The sequence below is a fragment of the Hemiscyllium ocellatum genome, chromosome 15 (assembly GCF_020745735.1).
Source record: "Hemiscyllium ocellatum isolate sHemOce1 chromosome 15, sHemOce1.pat.X.cur, whole genome shotgun sequence".
Lineage (NCBI taxonomy): Eukaryota > Metazoa > Chordata > Chondrichthyes > Orectolobiformes > Hemiscylliidae > Hemiscyllium > Hemiscyllium ocellatum.
Genome location: NC_083415.1, coordinates 23,943,959 through 23,962,661, shown reverse-complemented (window position 1 = coordinate 23,962,661; position 18,703 = coordinate 23,943,959). Strand labels below are relative to the sequence as shown.

Below are 18,703 nucleotides of genomic sequence, written 5' to 3'. Positions count from 1 at the left end.
GGGATGGGATGTTGAAATTGCACGATCTGTCATAATAGTATTGAATGGTGGTTCAGGCTCAAAGGGACAAATGACATACCCCTGCCCATTCTGCCAAACAGATCGGTGCTGGGTCCACTGCCCTTTGTCATTTATATAAATGATTTGGATGAGAATATAGGAGGTATAGTCAATATGTTTGCAGACGACATCAAAATTGGAGGCGTAGTGGACAGCAAATAGTACAAAGGAATCTTGATCAGATAGGCCAATGGGCCGAGGAGTGGCAGACAGAGTTTAATTTAGATAAATGTGAGCTGCTGCATTTTGGAAAGGCAAATCACGGTCGGACTTATACACTGAATGGTAAGGACGTGGGAGTATTGCTAAACAAAGAGACCTTGGAGTGCAGGTTCATTGTTTCTTAAAAATGGAGTCACAGGTAGAAGGGATAATGAAGAAGACATTTGGTATGCTTGCCTTTATTGGACAGTGCATTGAATATTGGAGTTGGGTGGTCATGTTGTGACTATGCAGGACATTGGTTAGGCAATTTTTGGAAATACTGCATGCAATTCTGGACTCCCTGCTATAGGAAGTATGTTGTGAAACTTCAAAGGGCTCAGAAAGGATTTACAAGGATGTTGCCAGGGTTGGAGGATTTGAGCTATAGGGAGAGGCTGAATAGGCTGGGGTTATTTTCCCTGGCGAATCGGAGGGTGAGGGATAACTTTATATATGTTCACAAAATCATGAGGGACATGGATAGCATAAATAGACAAGGTCTTTTCCCTGGGGTGGGGGAGTTCAAAACTAGAGGGCATAGGTTGAAGGTGAAAGGGAAAAGATATAAAAGACACTTAACAGACAACTTTTTCATGCAGAGGGTGGTGTGCGTATGGAATGGACTGCTAGAGGAAGTGATGGAGGCTGGTACAAGTGCAACATTTAAAAGGCATCCAGATGGATATATGAATAGATAGTACTTAGAGCAATATGAGCCAAGTGTTGGCAAATGGGGCTAGATTAATTTAGGATATCTGGTCGGCATGGACGAGTTGGAATGAAGGTTCTGTTTCCATGCTGTACATCGCTATAACTTTATGAGACTCAAAAATATGGGTGATATATTGGTCATAGTTAATTGATGAAAGAAACATGGCGATGGCAAAAAAAATCATTCACTTGTGTTAAAGAGCACTTCTGGGTATATAAAAAAAAAGAAAGATGTTGTCAACTGCGATAGAGTGCCAAGTTTCTGCCTGGGAAAGAGCACAGCATAACAGGTGTCCTCAGGCAGCATCAAGTAGCGGTGTCCTAGGTACAGGCATTGATCCTTACAATCACTCTTAGTTTAATTTTAAAAATACTCTCGGACCTCCTTCTCTCTTCCTCAAACTGAACATAAAATTTAATTTTATTGTAATTGCTCCTGTCTGGAAGCGTCCTCACTATGAGATAATTAATTAATTAATTAATTTTTGTTGTGCAATAATTTGCCATATTGTAATACTGCATTTAATTCTGGTCTCCTGCTATAGCAAGGATGTTGTGAAACTTGAAAGGGTTCAGAAAGGATTTACAAGGATGTTGAGGATAGCCAGCTCATGGTCAGCTGCAGAACATGCTGTTCTAAGAAATCATTGCAAAACATTCGATGAAGTCCTCCCATAGGCAATTGTGTCCATCTGACTTTTTCAGTTGATATGAAGAGCCATTATGATTGTTGCCATACCTTTCTGAAAAGCTCTCATTATTTCTTCCTTTATGTTTGGCTGGCAGGAGGCCTTTTTACATCACTGTGACATGTGAGTTCTTTCCTATATCATTTCTTATCTCTAGAAAAGTTATTCCAACATTTTAGTTTCCTGAGTTTAAGTCTTCCTTCTCTATTGCGCTAATATTATTATTAGCTAACAGAACCACCCCCTCCACCTTTTCCTCGGTTCCTATCTTTCTCAAATGTTTTGTACCGTTTGAAATTCAGGACACAAGCCATGTCACCATATAATAATGTCTCCATAATGGCTACAGGATAGTACTTACACGTTTACATTTTCATTCCTAATTAGAATCATAGAGAAGAATCGCATGGAAACAGACCTTTTGGTCCAACTCATCCATGCCGACCAGAAATTGTAAATTAATCCCACTTGCCTGCATTTGGCTCATATCCCTCTAAATCCTTCCTATTCATGTACCCATCCAGATGCTTTTTAAATTTGGTAATTATATCAGCCTCCACCACTTCCTTTAGCAGCTCATTCCAGACACACACCACCATCTGCGTGAAAAAAAAGTTGTCCCTTAAGTCCCTTTTCAATCTTATCCCTCTCACCTTAAATCTATGCCCTCTAGTTTTGGACTACCTATACCCTGGGGAAAAAAGCCATGGCTATTCACCCTATCCATGCCCCTCATTATTCTTTAAACTTCCATTAGATCACTCCTCAACCTCCAAAGCTCCAAGGAAAATATCCCAGCCGAGTCATGAGTTCTTTCTAACCTACTTTCTTTTTGTGCTAGAAATTGTAAAGGAAGGGTAGCACGGTAGCTCAGTTGTTAGCACTGCTGCATTATTGCTCCAGAGATGTAGGTTCGATTCCACGTTCGGGGCCATTGTCTGTGTGGAGTTTCTGCGTGGACTTCCACTGGGTGGTCCAGTTTCTGACCACAGACCAAAGATGTGCATGTTAGGTGAATTGGCCACGCTATAAATTGACCAGAATGTTCAGGCTAGGTGGGTTATCCATGGGGAATGCAGGGTTACAGAGGTAGTGAGTGGGTCTGGGTGGGGTGCTCTTTGAAGGGTCAGTGTGGACGAAATGGGATTCTATGAATTTGAAAAGCCAGCAAAAGCTGACAGCCTCTGGGAATATTCAAGTTTCCAAAGAATTGAGTGGTTCCACTTAAAACTGTAAAAGTTTATTAGGGTGGCACGGTGGCTCAGTGGTTAGCACTACTGCTTCACAGCGCCAGGGCCCCAGGTTCAATTCCAGGCTCAGGTGACTGTCTGTGTGGAGTCTGCACATTCTCGCTGTGCCTGTGTGGGTTTCCAAAGGTGTGCAGGTTAGGTGAATTGGCCATGCTAAATTGTCTGTAGTGTTAGGTGCATTAGTCAGAAGGGAAATGGGTTTCTCTTAGGAGGGGCGGTGTGTACTTATTGGGCTGAAGGGCCTGTTTCTACACTGTAGGTAATCTAATATATGTGTTTTTCTTAAAGTACCTATTTTATCATGCCTTGAACATCTATCCACATAACTTCCTTAGTAAAAGCAACATTACAACTGACTAACATTTCAAGTTAACTAAAATTTTCTTAGAATCTCACCTGAATCTTCCATCTTTGAGTTTATTCACATTCTCTTTCTACTCTCCTGCACAAAATCACATGTCCCTAGCTTCCCTTCCAACCTCTTAGTTTTACCATTTTGAACTCTTCCATAATTTCTCACTCAGTCTTCTGTTCCAATATAAAGAGGTTTGGTTCAGTGCCACATCACAATGATTATTTTTCCACGTGACACACCCATTGCTCTTGGAGGGGGAGGAGTACACTCAGGAAATGTCACTCATTGGTATCAAAACCATTAATTGAAATTTGTGATTCCGTTCTCAAATATTGTTCCTTAGTTTGAACATTCTGGTAGCTTTTCCCTGAACTTATTATTGTTTAACTGCATTCTACACCCCTGATTAGGATTCTAGACTATGTACAGCACTCCGGGTGTGATCTGACTATCATTCTAAAGGAAAAAGCCATTCCTTTGATCATATAACATCCCACTTATGTTTTGTTGGGAAGCTTCCCTTTGGTTTGACATCTTGGGAGATTGATCTATTGAGACTCTCAAACTCATTTTCTGATTCCCTTTTCTCAAATTCATCTTTTAATCCATCATCTCATTTTATTTTTATAAATTGACAGTTTCATTTGTCTATATTGAATTCCATTTGTTAACTGTTAGCCTTGCAGTCTAATTTTTGTCACCTATCCGTTTGTCTTCACTTTGCTACTGTTGGAATATTACGTTTAATTCTGGTCTCCTTCCTATCGAAAGGATGTTATGAAACTTGAAAGAGTTCAGAAAAGATTTACAAGGATGTTGCCAAGGTTGGAGTGTTTGAGCCATGCAGAGAGGCTGAATAGGCAGAGCTGTTTTCCCTGGAGCGTCGGAGGCTGCGGGTTGACCTTATACAAGTTTATAAAATCACGAGGGGCATAAATAGGGTGAATATCCAAGATCTTTTGCCCAGGGTAGGGGAGTTCAAAACTAGAGGGCATAGATTTAAGGTGAGAAGGGAAAGATTTAAAAGTGACCTAAGGAGTAAATGTTTCATGCAGAGGGTGGTGTGTGCATTGAATGAGCTGCCAGATGAAGTGGTGGAAGCTGGTACAATTGCAACATTCAAACAGTATCTGGATGGGTATATGAACGGGAAGGGTTTAGAGGGATATAGGTCAAATGCTGGCAAATGGGACTCGATTAATTAGGATGGGCAGCATGGATAAGTTGGACCGAAGGGTCTGTTTCCATGCTGTATTTCTCTATGACCTCTACTACTTTATAAAATTCTAAACTTTCAGATCGAGAATCACAAAATTACAAAATTACAAGAATAAAAAGGCAATGGTCCTGCAATCCAATCCTCAGTATTCGTTCAGTGTCGCATCACAATTATTATTTTTCTAGGTGATACAGATGCAACTCTTGGGTGAATGGGTGTGGTATTTACATTTAGTAAATCTCATAAAAATGTTGTACTTTGTACATTGAATGCATCATAAAAACAGAACGCTGGAAGTACTTAGCAAGTCTGGCAGCATTTAGACAGAGAGAGAAACAACATTTCAGATCATTACATTTAGAAATGGAAAAGTTTCCAGTCTGTAGAAAGAAAGAGATGGCCTGTGATAGAAGGAAAGATAAGACAATAAAGGAGCAGAGCCAAACAAAGTCACAATGGGATAAATAAAGAGGCACAAGATAGTTCCAGAGGAGAGGTGAATGAACAACTGATTGTCCAATAAGAAAAACCTGAAAAACAAAATTGAGATTGACACATCCAAAGGAAAGGAAACAGAAAGGGGCAGAGCTGAAAATGTGTTGCTGGTTAAAGCACAGCAGGTCAGGCAGCATCCAAGGAACAGGAAATTCGACGTTTCGGGCCGGAGCCCTTCATCAGAATGGGGCAGCCAAGATTACAGTCTAAAGCTGTTGAATTTAATATGGTCTCCAGAAAGTAATAAAGTGCCTGAATAAAGAATAAGGTGCTGTTCATCTGCATGTGATGACTATCATCTTGTTTTTCTTGTTTTTGCTTTTCACTGCAGTGATTATTATTCAGATATTCAGTCAACTACATCCACCAATTCTTATTATTTCACAGTTTTCCCCTTGTGTTCTTATTCCAATTTCCCCCATTTTACCCACATTATATCAATTACATTTCTAATGTTTGCCAGTCCTGATGAATGCTGTGACCTGAAAATTGAACTTTGATTCTTTCGCCATAAAGGCTGCCAGCTGAGCATTTCTTGCTGCTTCTATTTCAAATTTCTATCATGCCAACTATTTTGCTTTTGTGTTTTGCAAAAATCTGTGTGGGTCCAGAGGATTTTCCATACTTCCAATATATGGAGTTACGTCATGTTTTCATATCTGTGGCCCTGTATTCAAAATAATATATGTGTGAATAAAACACTATTATGCATTTTTGTTTTCTCAAGTTTAAATCTGGATAACAAAATGGTGATTTACCTTTCACTTATAATTAACCTTAATGACATTTTTTTTAATGTATTCCATGGCTGTAAGCCAGCACCACTCTGACTCATTTTAATAGTCAGAGCAATCCTCTCCCAAAGTGGAAAAACCTGTATAACTTTGGGAGCCGCACCTTTTTGAATGCTTCACATTACAGAGCAAAATTTTCTTTATTGATTCAGGGACCTTTTCTTTACAAAAGAACTGGCCAACAGTGAATTTCTTGGTGATTTGGGGATTTGAAGACAATTGGGTTTAACATTATAAATGTGTGGACTGCTCACTACCCGAAAGGAAAGTCTTCCACAAGCCGACATACCAGAAAAATGCCCTCCCACAACTTGTACCACACGGCAGGTGGGATACATTGCCATTGTGGGACTTCCATCTCCAACTTGGTCGGCTACTCCTGTAGTATATGATGTGGAGTTGCCGGTGTTGGACTCGGGTGGACAAAGTTAAAAATCCTGACGTGGTCTCTTCTACACTGGGGAGACAGGACACCTAGCTGCAGAATGCTTCAGAGAACATCTCCGGGACACACGCAAGAAGCAACCCCATGCCCCAGGGCCAACACTTTAACGCCTCCTCCCATTCCGCCAAGGGTATGCAGGTGCTCAGCCTCCTCCATCGCAAAACTCTAACCACCCTATGTCTGGAGGAAGAGCAACTCATCTTCCGCCTTGGGACCCTCCAACCACACGGGATTAATGTACATTTCACCAGTTTCCTCATCTCGCCTCCCTCCCCACCTTATCCCATATCCAACCTTCCAACTCGGCACCGTCCTCATGACTTGTCCTACCTGTCCATCTTCCTTTCCACCTATCCACTCCACCCTCCTCTCCAATCTATCACCATTATTCCCACCTCCATCTATGTCTCAGCTATCTTCCCCCCAATTCCACCCCCCTCCCTTTTATCTTTTTATTCCTTTGGCTCATAAGCCCTTCATCTGGAATGGGGCTTATGCCCAAAACATTGATTTTCCTGCTCCTTGAATGCTGCCTGACTTGCTGTGTTTTTCCAGTACCACAATCTTGACTCTGACTCCAGCACCTGCAGTCCTCACTTTCTCAAAATTAAATATCACACAACGCCAGGGTATTGTCCAATAGGTTTATTTGGAACTACAAGCTTTCAGAGTGCTGCTACTTTGTCAGGTAACTAATGGGGCAGGATCATAGGACATGGAATTCACAGTAAAACTCCTGTCATACTGCCAGCATCATTAGCACCCTAGTGGGCACTGAAGGTACTGCAGAGTCAAAACATGTGGTGCTGGAAAAGCACAGCCGATCGGCAGCGTCTGAGGAGCAGGAGAGTTGAATGGTCGACTCGCCTGCTCCTCGGATGCTGCCTGACCGGCTGTGCTTTTTCTGCAGACCACACTTTTTGACTTTGATCTCCAGCATTTGCAGTCCTCACTTTCTCCCACTGATGGTAGTGCAGGCAGGGTGAGAAAAAAGACAGCATGGATTCAATAGTGAAGCAAGTGCAGGGTATTGGGTTGGGGAGGTTTTGGTAAGCCCAGGGAGAAGACTGGGTTCTTCAGAGCAGGAAGAAAGAATTGAAGAAATAGGGAGGCGCCATTGTTAGTTGAAGTTGGTAAGGTGTGCCTCCTAAACAAAGAGCACTGCCTGAAGGTCAGATCTCTCCTGATTCCTACCATCTTATAAAATTCTGTAAACATCCTGCCCACACCAACCATATTTTGACATGCCAACAACACTCAAGAAGCTTGACACCATCCAAGACAAAGCAGCTTGTTTGAGTAGCACCAAATCCACAAGCTTTCAGTCCTTCCATCACCGACACTCAGTAGCCACAGTGTGTACTATCTACAAGATGTGCTGCAGAAATTCACCAATGATTCTTACACAGCAACTTCCAAGCCGATGACCACTTCCATCTAGAATGACAAGGGCAGCAGATACATGGAACACCACAATCTTCAAGTTCCCCTCACCATCCTGCCTTGGAGATGTATCACTACTCCTTTACCGTCACTAGGTCAAAATCCTGGAATTTCCTCCCTCATGGCATTGTGGATCAACCCACAGCTGGTGGACTGCAGCAGTTCAAGAAGGCAGTTCACTACCACCTTCTCAAGGGAAACTAGAGATGGGCAATAATCATGAATGAATTTGTTGTGGTTCTGTTCGCCGAGCTGGAAGTTTTTGCTGCAAACGTTTCGTTCCCTGGCTAGGGAACATCATCAGTGCTATTGGAGCCTCCTGTGAAGCGCTGCTTTGATGTTTCTTCCGGTATTTATAGTGGTTTGTTCTTGCCGCTTCCGGGTGTCAGTTTCAGCTGTAGTAGTTTGTATGTGGGGTCCAGGTCGATGTGTCTGTTGATGGATGTTCTTGCCGCTTCTGGGTGTCAGTTTCAGCTGTAGTGGTTTGTATATGGGGTCCAGGTCCATGTGTCTGTTAATGGAGTTTGTGGATGAATGCCATGCCTCTAGGAATTCCCTGGCTGTTCTCTGTCTGGCTTGTCCTATGATGGTAGTGTTTTCCCAGTCAAATTCATGTTCCTGGTTGTCTGAGTGTATGGCTACTAGGGATAGCTGGTCGTGTCGTTTTGTGGCTAGCTGATGTTCATGGATGCGGATTGTTAGCTGTCTTCCTGTTTGTCCTATATAGTGTTTTGTGCAGTCCTTGCATGGTATTTTGTAAACTACGTTAGTTTGGCTCGTGCTGGCTATTGGGTCCTTTGTTCTAGTGAGTTGTTGTCTGAGTGTGGAAGTTGGCTTGTGTGCTGTTATGAGTCCTAAGGGTCGCAGTAGTCTGGCTATCAGTTCTGAGACGCTCCTGACGTATGGTAGTGTGGCTAGTCCTTTTGGTTGTGGCATGTCCTCGTTCCGTGGTCTATCTCTTAGGCATCTGGTGATAAAGTTGCGTGGGTATCCGTTTTTGGCGAATACCTTGTATAGGTGTTCCTCTTCCTCTTTTCGCAGTTCTGGTGTACTGCAGTGTGTTGTGGCTCTTTTGAATAGTGTCCTGATGCAGCTTCATTTGTGTGTGTTAGGGTGGTTACTTTCATAGTTTAGGACTTGGTCTGTGTGTGTTGGTTTCCTGTGTACCCTTGTGGTGAATTCTCCGTTGGGTGTTCTCTCTACTAACACATCTAGGAATGGGAGTTGGCTATCCTTTTCCTCTTCTCTCGTGAATCGTATTCCTGTGAGTGTGGCGTTGATGATTCGGTGTGTTTTTTCGATTTCTGTGTAAAAAAAAACACACCGAATCATCAACGCCACACTCACAGGAATACGATTCACGAGAGAAGAGGAAAAGGGATAGCCAACTCCCATTCCTAGATGTGTTAGTAGAGAGAACACCCAACGGAGAATTCACCACAAGGGTACGCAGGAAACCAACACACACAGACCAAGTCCTAAACTATGAAAGTAACCACCCCAACACACACAAACGAAGCTGCATCAGGACACTATTCAAAAGAGCCACAACACACTGCAGTACACCAGAACTGCGAAAAGAGGAAGAAGAACACCTATACAAGGTATTCGCCAAAAACGGATACCCACGCAACTTTATCACCAAATGCCTAAGAGATAGACCACGGAACGAGGACATGCCACAACCAAAAGGACTAGCCACACTACCATACGTCAGGAGCGTCTCAGAACTGACAGCCAGACTACTGCGACCCTTAGGACTCATAACAGCACACAAGCCAACTTCCACACTCAGACAACAACTCACTAGAACAAAGGACCCAATAGCCAGCACGAGCCAAACTAACGTAGTTTACAAAATACCATGCAAGGACTGCACAAAACACTATATAGGACAAACAGGAAGACAGCTAACAATCCGCATCCATGAACATCAGCTAGCCACAAAACGACACGACCAGCTATCCCTAGTAGCCATACACTCAGACAACCAGGAACATGAATTTGACTGGGAAAACACTACCATCATAGGACAAGCCAGACAGAGAACAGCCAGGGAATTCCTAGAGGCATGGCATTCATCCACAAACTCCATTAACAGACACATGGACCTGGACCCCATATACAAACCACTACAGCTGAAACTGACACCCGGAAGCGGCAAGAACATCCATCAACAGACACATCGACCTGGACCCCACATACAAACTACTACAGCTGAAACTGACACCCGGAAGCGGCAAGAACAAACCACTATAAATACCGGAAGAAACATCAAAGCAGCGCTTCACAGGAGGCTCCAATAGCACTGATGATGTTCCCTAGCCAGGGAACGAAACGTTTGCAGCAAAAACTTCCAGCTCGGCGAACAGAACCACAACAACGAACACCCGAGCTACAAATCTTCAACCAGACTTTAAATGAATGAATTTCTTTTTAAAAATTCTGGATAATTGAGTTTTTATTAAGCTTGATTGACTCTAATATTTATTTGCATTTTGTGTGGGCAGGTTGCTGATTTTGGTGCCCACCTATCCTGTTTTATGGGAGTGACTTTGGGGTGGATGAGATGTTGGTGAGCTGGTCACCTCACCAGTAGGACTTGCCCATCTGTCACAAACACACCCAGTGGGGCATATCTAATCTTCAACCCTTAGACACTGGAGCCAAGAGGTTTATCACTGAGACATAAGTGACATGGATGTCAACAGAATGCGATCTGACCTGCCATTACGCAATTTCAACAGGTTGCTGTGATAGTATAGATATTATGAGAAATCAGCTCAAGTGTCTAATGCTGATTTGATACCTGACTTAACTTCTTTGACTCTGTGGCTCCAATTCATATGCCATCTTACACTCTCACAACATGAACATGTGAAATAAAACAAAGAATTGCAGATGCTGGAGATCTGAAACAAAAACAGAACCTCAGCAGGTCTGACAGCATCTATGGAAAGAAAGCAGGGTTAACCTTTTGAGTTCAGTGACTCTTCATCAGAATTGATAGCAGTGAGAAAAAAAGTAATATTTATGCTGAAGGTGAAGTTGAGAGGGTTAGGGGCAGAAGAAAAATGAGCAGATCAGTGGAGAGAGAGAAATATGAAAGGGGTAAGTGAATAAGGAGATTATGGATAGCAGACCAGAACAGAAGGAAAGCTGAATATGTGATAACTAAAGCAAAGAATAAGAGAGAATAGATTATCTGAACTGGAAGCATCCATGTAATGTGGTAATAGGCCTAAGAATGAGTAAGAAAAATCGACATTTCGAGCCAAAGCCCTTCGTCCTGATGAAGGGCTTTGGTCAAAATGTCGATTTTCCTGTTCCTCGGATGCTGCCTGACCTGCTGTGCTTTTCCAGAACCACTCTAATCTTGGCTCTAATCTCCAGCATCTGCAGTACCCACTTTCACCTAAGATTGAGTAACATTGGGTGACTGTATTAAAAGCAATCCACGTCATAACAGGACTGGGTACAGGGCTGGGTAAAAAGCATGGAAGGATAAAATCAGCTCTAAACTTATTGAACTCCATGTTGAGTCCCAGAGGCTGCACGGTCTCCAAGTATGAAATAAAATGTTAAATGTATTCAAGCGGTGGCTAGATATAGCACTTGCAGCAAATGGAATCAAAAGTAATGGGGGGGGGGGGGGGGGGGGGAGGCAGGATTAGGCTATTGAGTTGACCAATCAGCCATGATCGTGATGAAAGGCAGACCAGGCTTGGGGGGCCGAATGGCCTCTTTCTGCTCCCATCTTCTATGTTTCTATGTTCTTCGAGCTTGGATTAGAAGACTGCAGCAGGCTTGTGACAGAGATGTTGCCATGGGAACATGGTAGTGTGTTGAAGTGGCAGGAGATTGGAAGCTGGAGGTGATTTTTGCAGATAAAACGAAAGTGTTCCACAAAGTCGTCACCTAGTCCCTGTTTTGACTCCCCAATGTAGCCGAAAGCACTTTGTGAGTAGTGAACACAATATTGAGTGAAGTGCAGGTAAATTGTTGCTCCACCTAGAAGGTGTGGCTCGGGCCTTGGATAGTGAGGAGGGATGAGGTAAATGGGCAGGTGTTACACCTTCTGTATTTGCAAGGGGAGGTACCACAGGGTTGTAGGCAAGCATTGGAAATAGAGGAGTGGACCAGAGTGAACTGGAGGGAATGGTCTCTGCAGAATGCTGACAAGAGAAGAGTGAGGAATACGTGTTTGGTTGTGGCATCTCACTGTAGGGGATGAAATTGGCAGTTTGCAATCCATTGAATGAGGAGGCTGACAGAGTGGTAAGTGAGGTCCAGAAGGACCCTATCATTGTTCTGACAGGAAAGGGAAGCGGTGAGGGCAGAAGTATGGAACAAATGTCAAATATAGCTAAGGACCCTGTCAACCACGATGGTGGGGAATCCTTGGATGAGAAACAAGGTGGACACTCCTGAAGCTGCATGCAGAAGGTATCATCAGAACTGACGTGATGGAGGTGGAGAAATTGGGAGAATGGAATTGAGTCTTTACAGGAAGCAGAGTGAGAGGATGTGTGGTCTAGTAACTGTGGAAGTTGGCGGGTTTGTACTGGATGTTGGTGGCCAGTCTAACTCTAGAAATGGAACCAGAGGTGTTGAGGAAGGCAAGGGAAGGTTCAGAGATGGACCAGGTGAAGGTGAGAATGGAGTGAAAGTTGGAAGGGAAGTTGATAAGTTGTTACAGTTCAGAACGAGAGAGAGAAGCAGCATTGATAATGTCATCGATGTGTCAGAGAAAGAGTTGTGAGTGGGGATAGGAGTAGGTCTCAAACAAGGTATGTTCCACATATTCCACAAGGAGACAGGAATAATTGGGGTCCATGCGGGTACCCATGGCTACACTTTTAATCTGAAGAAAATGAGAGAAGTTAAAGGAGAAGTTGTTCAGAGTGAGGGTGTGCTCGGCCAGGCAGAGAACGGTGGTGGTGGACGGGGATGGGTCAGGCCTTCTTTGCAGGAAGAAGCAGAGAGCCCTGAGACCAACCTTCCTGGGAGGTTAACGTGTAAAGGGATTGCACACCACGGTGAGGAGAAGGCATTGGGAGCTCACAAACTGGAAATTCTGAAACCAACATAAAGCATTAGTAGAATCATGGATGTAAGTGGGAAGGGACTGGGCAAGGGGGAAAAAAATGAAGCCATGTAGGAATAAGTAAGTTCTATGGCGCAGGAAAGGGCAGAAACAATGGGCTTGCCTGGACTGTCCCGTTTGAGGATTCTGGGGAGAATGTAGAAGTGGGTTATTTGGGGTTGAGGGACTATGAAGTGGGAGGCAGTCAGGGGGAGATCCCCAGATGAGGCGAATTTGAAGACAGTCATGGACCCAATGGCCCAATGCTCGATGGGCAGTGAAGATAGGAGGAGATATCAGAGAGCTGGCACTCAACCTCTTCAATGTAGAGCTCAGTACACTAGATTACATCAGCACCACCCTTGTTGGCAGGCTTGGTGGCAAAATCAGTGTTGGATCTGACTGCACAGAATGTAGTCAGTTCAGAAGGAGAAAGGTTTGAATGGGCAAGGAGGGAAAGGGTAGAGAAATTAAGGTAATCAATGTGGTGTTGACAGTTCTCAATGAACAAGTCCAGGTAAAAGGCAAGCAGGAGTGTTTCGCGTGGATGGAGAGTGATGGAGATGGGTGAAGGCATCTACGGGATGGGGAGTGGACACCTGTCCAAAGAAATGGGCAAAAAGGCAGAGGCAACGGGAGCGCAGGTCATGCCAAAAATTCATATGCTCACCAATACAAAGGATACACCCAGTCCCGCTGTTTAAAGGTGCCATTCAACTTGCAGTTTAGTTGTTTATTACTATCCTTGGCTCTTGAAGATTTTATTAGAAGTTACAGTTTGCTGAAAGTATTCAGTAAAGTTGATTAAAAGCTGCAGGTAATGGTGGTATGCTCAGGGAAGACAGTGACTGTTGCTAATTATTCCATTTGCAACCACTCATGGATACTGCAGTTGCTATCCGCTTTGAAGTGCACAAAGATATGGAGCAGGCCCACCAAAGAATACACACTGCATGCAACCAGAGGATGGACAGCAGGCAGTCAGGATTCATTCAGCTGGGGCCAGCTGGTTGTGCTCGAGCTTATCCAGTGAGGGTCTGTAGGCAACATTTCTCTTATCTGTACCTAAGTATACTTCACTTTCCCAAGGTACTGATCACAGATGTGCGAAATCTTTTGCAACCAGACTTCAGTCACAGAGCAGGACAAGAGTGGCACACTCAGTGGCAGTTATGGTGACCATCGCTCTGAACATTTTTATAATTGGGTTCTTCCAGGCTGGAATGGGAAACATATCAAATGTTTTGTTATTCATTTCTGTATTTGAAAGGTCACAGGGGAAGAGACTTAATTATGTTCTCTTGGAACAGAGACAAATAGGAGCACGCATGTGGTTGTGCCAGGACAACAGGGATTCCTATGATGCACAACATCATCAATCACACACACATGGCTTTGTGGGTGCTGCATCTCAATGCTGAGATATACCAAAACCACTTATTGAACATTGGGTTTGTGTGCAGCAACATCCAACTTATCATTCTGTTAAAGGCGGAAGAGAGGAGTCAGCCTGCACATTCTGAACAGGCTGTGAAGTGCCTTGTTATATTATTGATGCTAGATAAACAAATGGTTGTAATCACAAGGAGATTCCTTACCTGATTTTCAACTTTTCCCCTTACAAGTCTGAAATAAACAGAATGCAGAATATGCACAAATTTTAATGAAGGTTATACCCAACACATAATCATAACACTTTCTATCCAGCATCATTTATATTAAACCCAATGAGACATTTGCAACAGCATTTTCCAAAATGGGTTTCCTGTGGCCAAAAACTTTCCCAATAGAAGGCTAATGGGACTATAGCCTACTTATGAAAGTGGCTTTTGAATGTGCTGACCTTCATGGATCTGTCCAGTTTATGTTAAGGTTACCATTTGCATAAGACATGAATGACAGTAATTAAATGACTGTACCAATACTCCATTTATACTCATATAAAGGTAGCTTCTTCCAGGTCCTAATTGTTATGTATTTTTTTCTAGTATTTTCAGACTTCTAGCTGATTGGGTTTTCAGGCTGTACAAACTTTAAAAATTTGAAGTCAAAAATTTCTTGTCCATGAGTCGCTAACATGAATGAACATTTTTTTCATTTAGCAACATCATTAGAAACCACAGTTCAATCATCAGAACTGGCTGCATATACAATACTGAATGAATTTGTCTTTAAAATGGTAAGAAAGGATCAAAGAGTTATGTATGAGGTACTTTTGGAGGTTTGTGTTAACAAACATGGTGGTGCAATACAAATTCCAGGTATTTTTCTCTCAGAAGTGTCACACATCAGAATCAGATCCAACCCACTAGAAACGACAAAGCAGGACTTAAACTCCATTGCCTATTCTGTGCACTGACCACCATTTTCTACAGCAACAAAGCATGACCAAGCAGTGTAGCTAGGAACAATTCCATTAAAAATTGTGTATATTATAATAATTCATTAAATTCAAAACACATAATAAAGTACCATGCCCTTAATTGTAAAATGCTTGTTTCTAAATGGGAGACAACACTGTTCAAATAATTGAGTAATGTTCAGTAATCTTTTTTTTCCCAGCTTGTAGCATTTGGGAACAATAGGTATAGCCAGAATAAAACTACTGTTTAAACATTCTTGTTCCACCCCTGTGTTCATATTCACATTCTCTGGTTTGTTGTGTTGCAATGTACAGGAACATAGCTATTGCATTTAACCCCAAACACCAATCTGTTAATTACACTGTACTAAAATAAGATGTCTGGTCACGATATTTAAACAAAGTCAGGATGACCTCCACTAAACAATAGATGCAAATCAGACTAGATTATGCCACCTTTTAGCTCACTTAAGGAGGAAAAAACATCAGTATTTTCCAATTTCAGTTATTTTCTTCCAAAAACAAGTATACTGTAAAAACATTTAATTATGCAAACTCTTATCAGATCAAATCTAGACTAGAAAAGTTGACAATTCTCTCAACCCAAGTACAAAAAGAATCAGAAGAGACAATTTTAAACCCCATCTTAAATGACAGTTAATAGTGATTGAAAATCAGAGGGAAATCTCTCAGCTAGGATCTATCGCACATCATTTTTAAGCGGCCCACATAATTCCTTCCTAAAAGGAGAAATGTGCTGACAATCAAGTCTCACTACTCCACCAATGACACTATCAGCGTAAATGAGTGTTACCAAATCGACCAATTGGTTCTCTTTAGTGCCACTACCAAAAGCAAAAGAAAAGTCTACCAAGTTTTTTTTCTAATGATCAAAATGATCAGAGAATGAAACCTGAAAGCAACAACACCCCCAGATTCTATGGACTACCTAAAGTGCACAAACCAGACATCCCACTCAGACTCATAGTATCACTACGAGGGATAACATCACACAAACTGGTTCACCTCTATCGACAAAACCCTAGCTAGAGAAACAATAGCCAACCTGCTGGACATACAGAACAGACAACAAGACGGGGAACCTATCAACAAAGACGACATTCTCAAACTACTGGGCCTGTGCCTCACAACACACTTCACTTTCAACAACCAAATATATGAACAAATCAACGGTACACCCATGGGCTCACCCATCTCTGGACTCATAGCAGAAGTGGTAATGCAAAGATTAGAACAAACAGTTTTACTGCAAAATTCAACCCAAACTCTGGGTCAGATATGTAGATGATACCTTTGTAATCATTAAAAACACAGAAATAGAGAACACACACCGGATCATCAATGCCACACTCACAGGAATCCGATTCACTAGAGAGGAAGAAAACGACACCCAACTCCCATTCTTAGACGTGATGGTACAGAGAACACCGAATGGAGAATTCATCACAAAGGTATACAGGAAAGCCACACACACAGACCAAGTCCTAAACCACGAAAGCAACCACCCCAACACACACAAAAGAAGTTGCATCAAGACACTGTTCAAAAGGGCCACAACGCACTGCAGTACACCAGAACTGCAAAAAGAGGAAGAAGAACACCTATACACTGTATTCACCAAAAACGGATATCCCTGCAATTTTATCAACAGATGCTGAACGGAAAGACAATGGAATGAGGACATGCCACAACCCAAAGGACTAGCCACACTACCATTCATCAAAAACATTTCCGAACTGACAGCCAGACTACTGCGACCACTAGGACTCATAACAGCACACAAACCAATAGCCACTCTCAGACAAGAACTCACCAGGACGAAGGACCCGATACCCAGCATGAGCAAAACCAATGTAGTGTACAAAATCCCATGCAAGGACTGCACAAAATACTACATAGGACAAACAGGAAGACAGCTAATGACCCACATCAATGAACACCAACAAGCCACAAAACGACATGACCAGCCATCCTTAGTAGCCACACACGCACATGACAAGCAACATGAATTCGACTGGGACAACACTACTATTATAGGGCAAGCCAAACAGAGAACAGCCAGGGAATTCCTAGAGGCATGGCACTCATCCACAGATTCTATCAACAAACACATCGACCTGGACCCGATATACCGGCCGCTGCAGCAGACAGCAAGAACTGACAACCGGAAGCGGCAGAGACAAGCCACTGTAAATGCCAAAGGAAACACCACAGAAGCGCTTCCCAGGAGGCTCCCAAGCACTGAGGATGCTACCTAGAAAGGGGACGAAACGTTTGCAACACAAACTCCCAGCTCGGCGAACAGAACCACAACAACTAAGTGCCTCATTCTAATTCCATGCAAGTTAAATCTGAGTCCCTGAGAATTGATTACTGTCTACTCCTCCAAGTTTTCCAAGAGGAGCAGATAAAATTAGTAATTGGAAACCATACCAGTTTCCCAAAAATCTCTGCTCAGGAGAGAGGAAAAGATCATTGGTAACTGCTTCATAACCATGAGGATAGAGTCCCCTGGTCTCTGGAAGCGATTTTCCATGATTAAGCCAGTAAACCCTATCGCTTACCTCCTTAAAAGGTTTCTTTAGCTGTTTCCCTAAAGTCATTTGACTTTCTGTAAAAAATACATGCATGTATTAAAGTTTTAATGTCAGTTTCCAAAAAAATCAAATGGTAAAACCCTTCTGAATCTGGAGAACATCCGTGTAGTTCAAAAACTATTTGTGTGTCCCAGGTAGTTTCTTAAGCATAAATGTATATTCCTAAAAAAGAGCACAAGCCTTTATTCAATTGTCCTCCCATTAAATTTGTCACCAGAAATATTGTTGGGAGCATTTCTATAGCGCTCTTATGTGTTGTTGATGCACAGTCCAGGTCACAATACAGTACAGGAGTGTGGTTATGAAATATGTTCTGGACATGAAGATGCTTGTTGGCTTAAGGACGTCTATATTGTCAAGCATTTGTTGTCACGGTTCTCTACAAAGGGCTGAGCTTATACAGTTGATCTGGTGTTGGATCCTATCAATGGTGGGCTTTTGTTTGCATTGGCAATTAAATTATGGAAAGTGCTCAACATATTCCAGAGACTCTCCTTCAACTTATATAATAAGTGGACTATATGGCTGACCTGATGAGAGTTGGTATACGAGTTTTCTTCTTGATAACATTTAAGAACAGGCCAAGTCTCTCATAAAGAATTATAGAGAGCATGACTGACTCACTAATCTCACACAGAGTGGGCAATGCTACGACAGGCATCCACAAACTGCATGTCATATACGTCTATGGCAGTCAGTTTAGATTTGGCATGGAAGTCTATGGGGTAGATGGATAAATGGCATTTAGTACTGACAACCATGGAACAGTTTACCTTTGACGAGGAGAACTGTCAGATTGTAGACAATATTGGCGGGGGGAGGGGGGCAAACTAACAACCTTGCTTGATTCTGACATGGGTTTTTGAAGGCATCTCTTTCACATCTCCTCCACAAGATTGTTGCAATTATATCATCATGAAGTAACTGCAGGATTGCGATAAAGTAGCATGCCAGTTCTTTCTAGTTCATTGC

The 18,703-nt window shown here is 42.6% G+C and overlaps 1 long non-coding RNA gene across 1 annotated transcript in view; it reads right to left on the bottom strand.

Moving 5' to 3' along the window:
* Nucleotides 1–18,703, bottom strand: part of LOC132822719 (uncharacterized) — a 34,933-nt gene that overhangs the window by 10,505 nt on the left and 5,725 nt on the right. The window contains exon 2 of the long non-coding RNA XR_009645465.1: nucleotides 14,350–14,377. This is a non-coding gene — a long non-coding RNA (uncharacterized LOC132822719). The remainder of the gene's footprint in view (nucleotides 1–14,349; nucleotides 14,378–18,703) is intronic.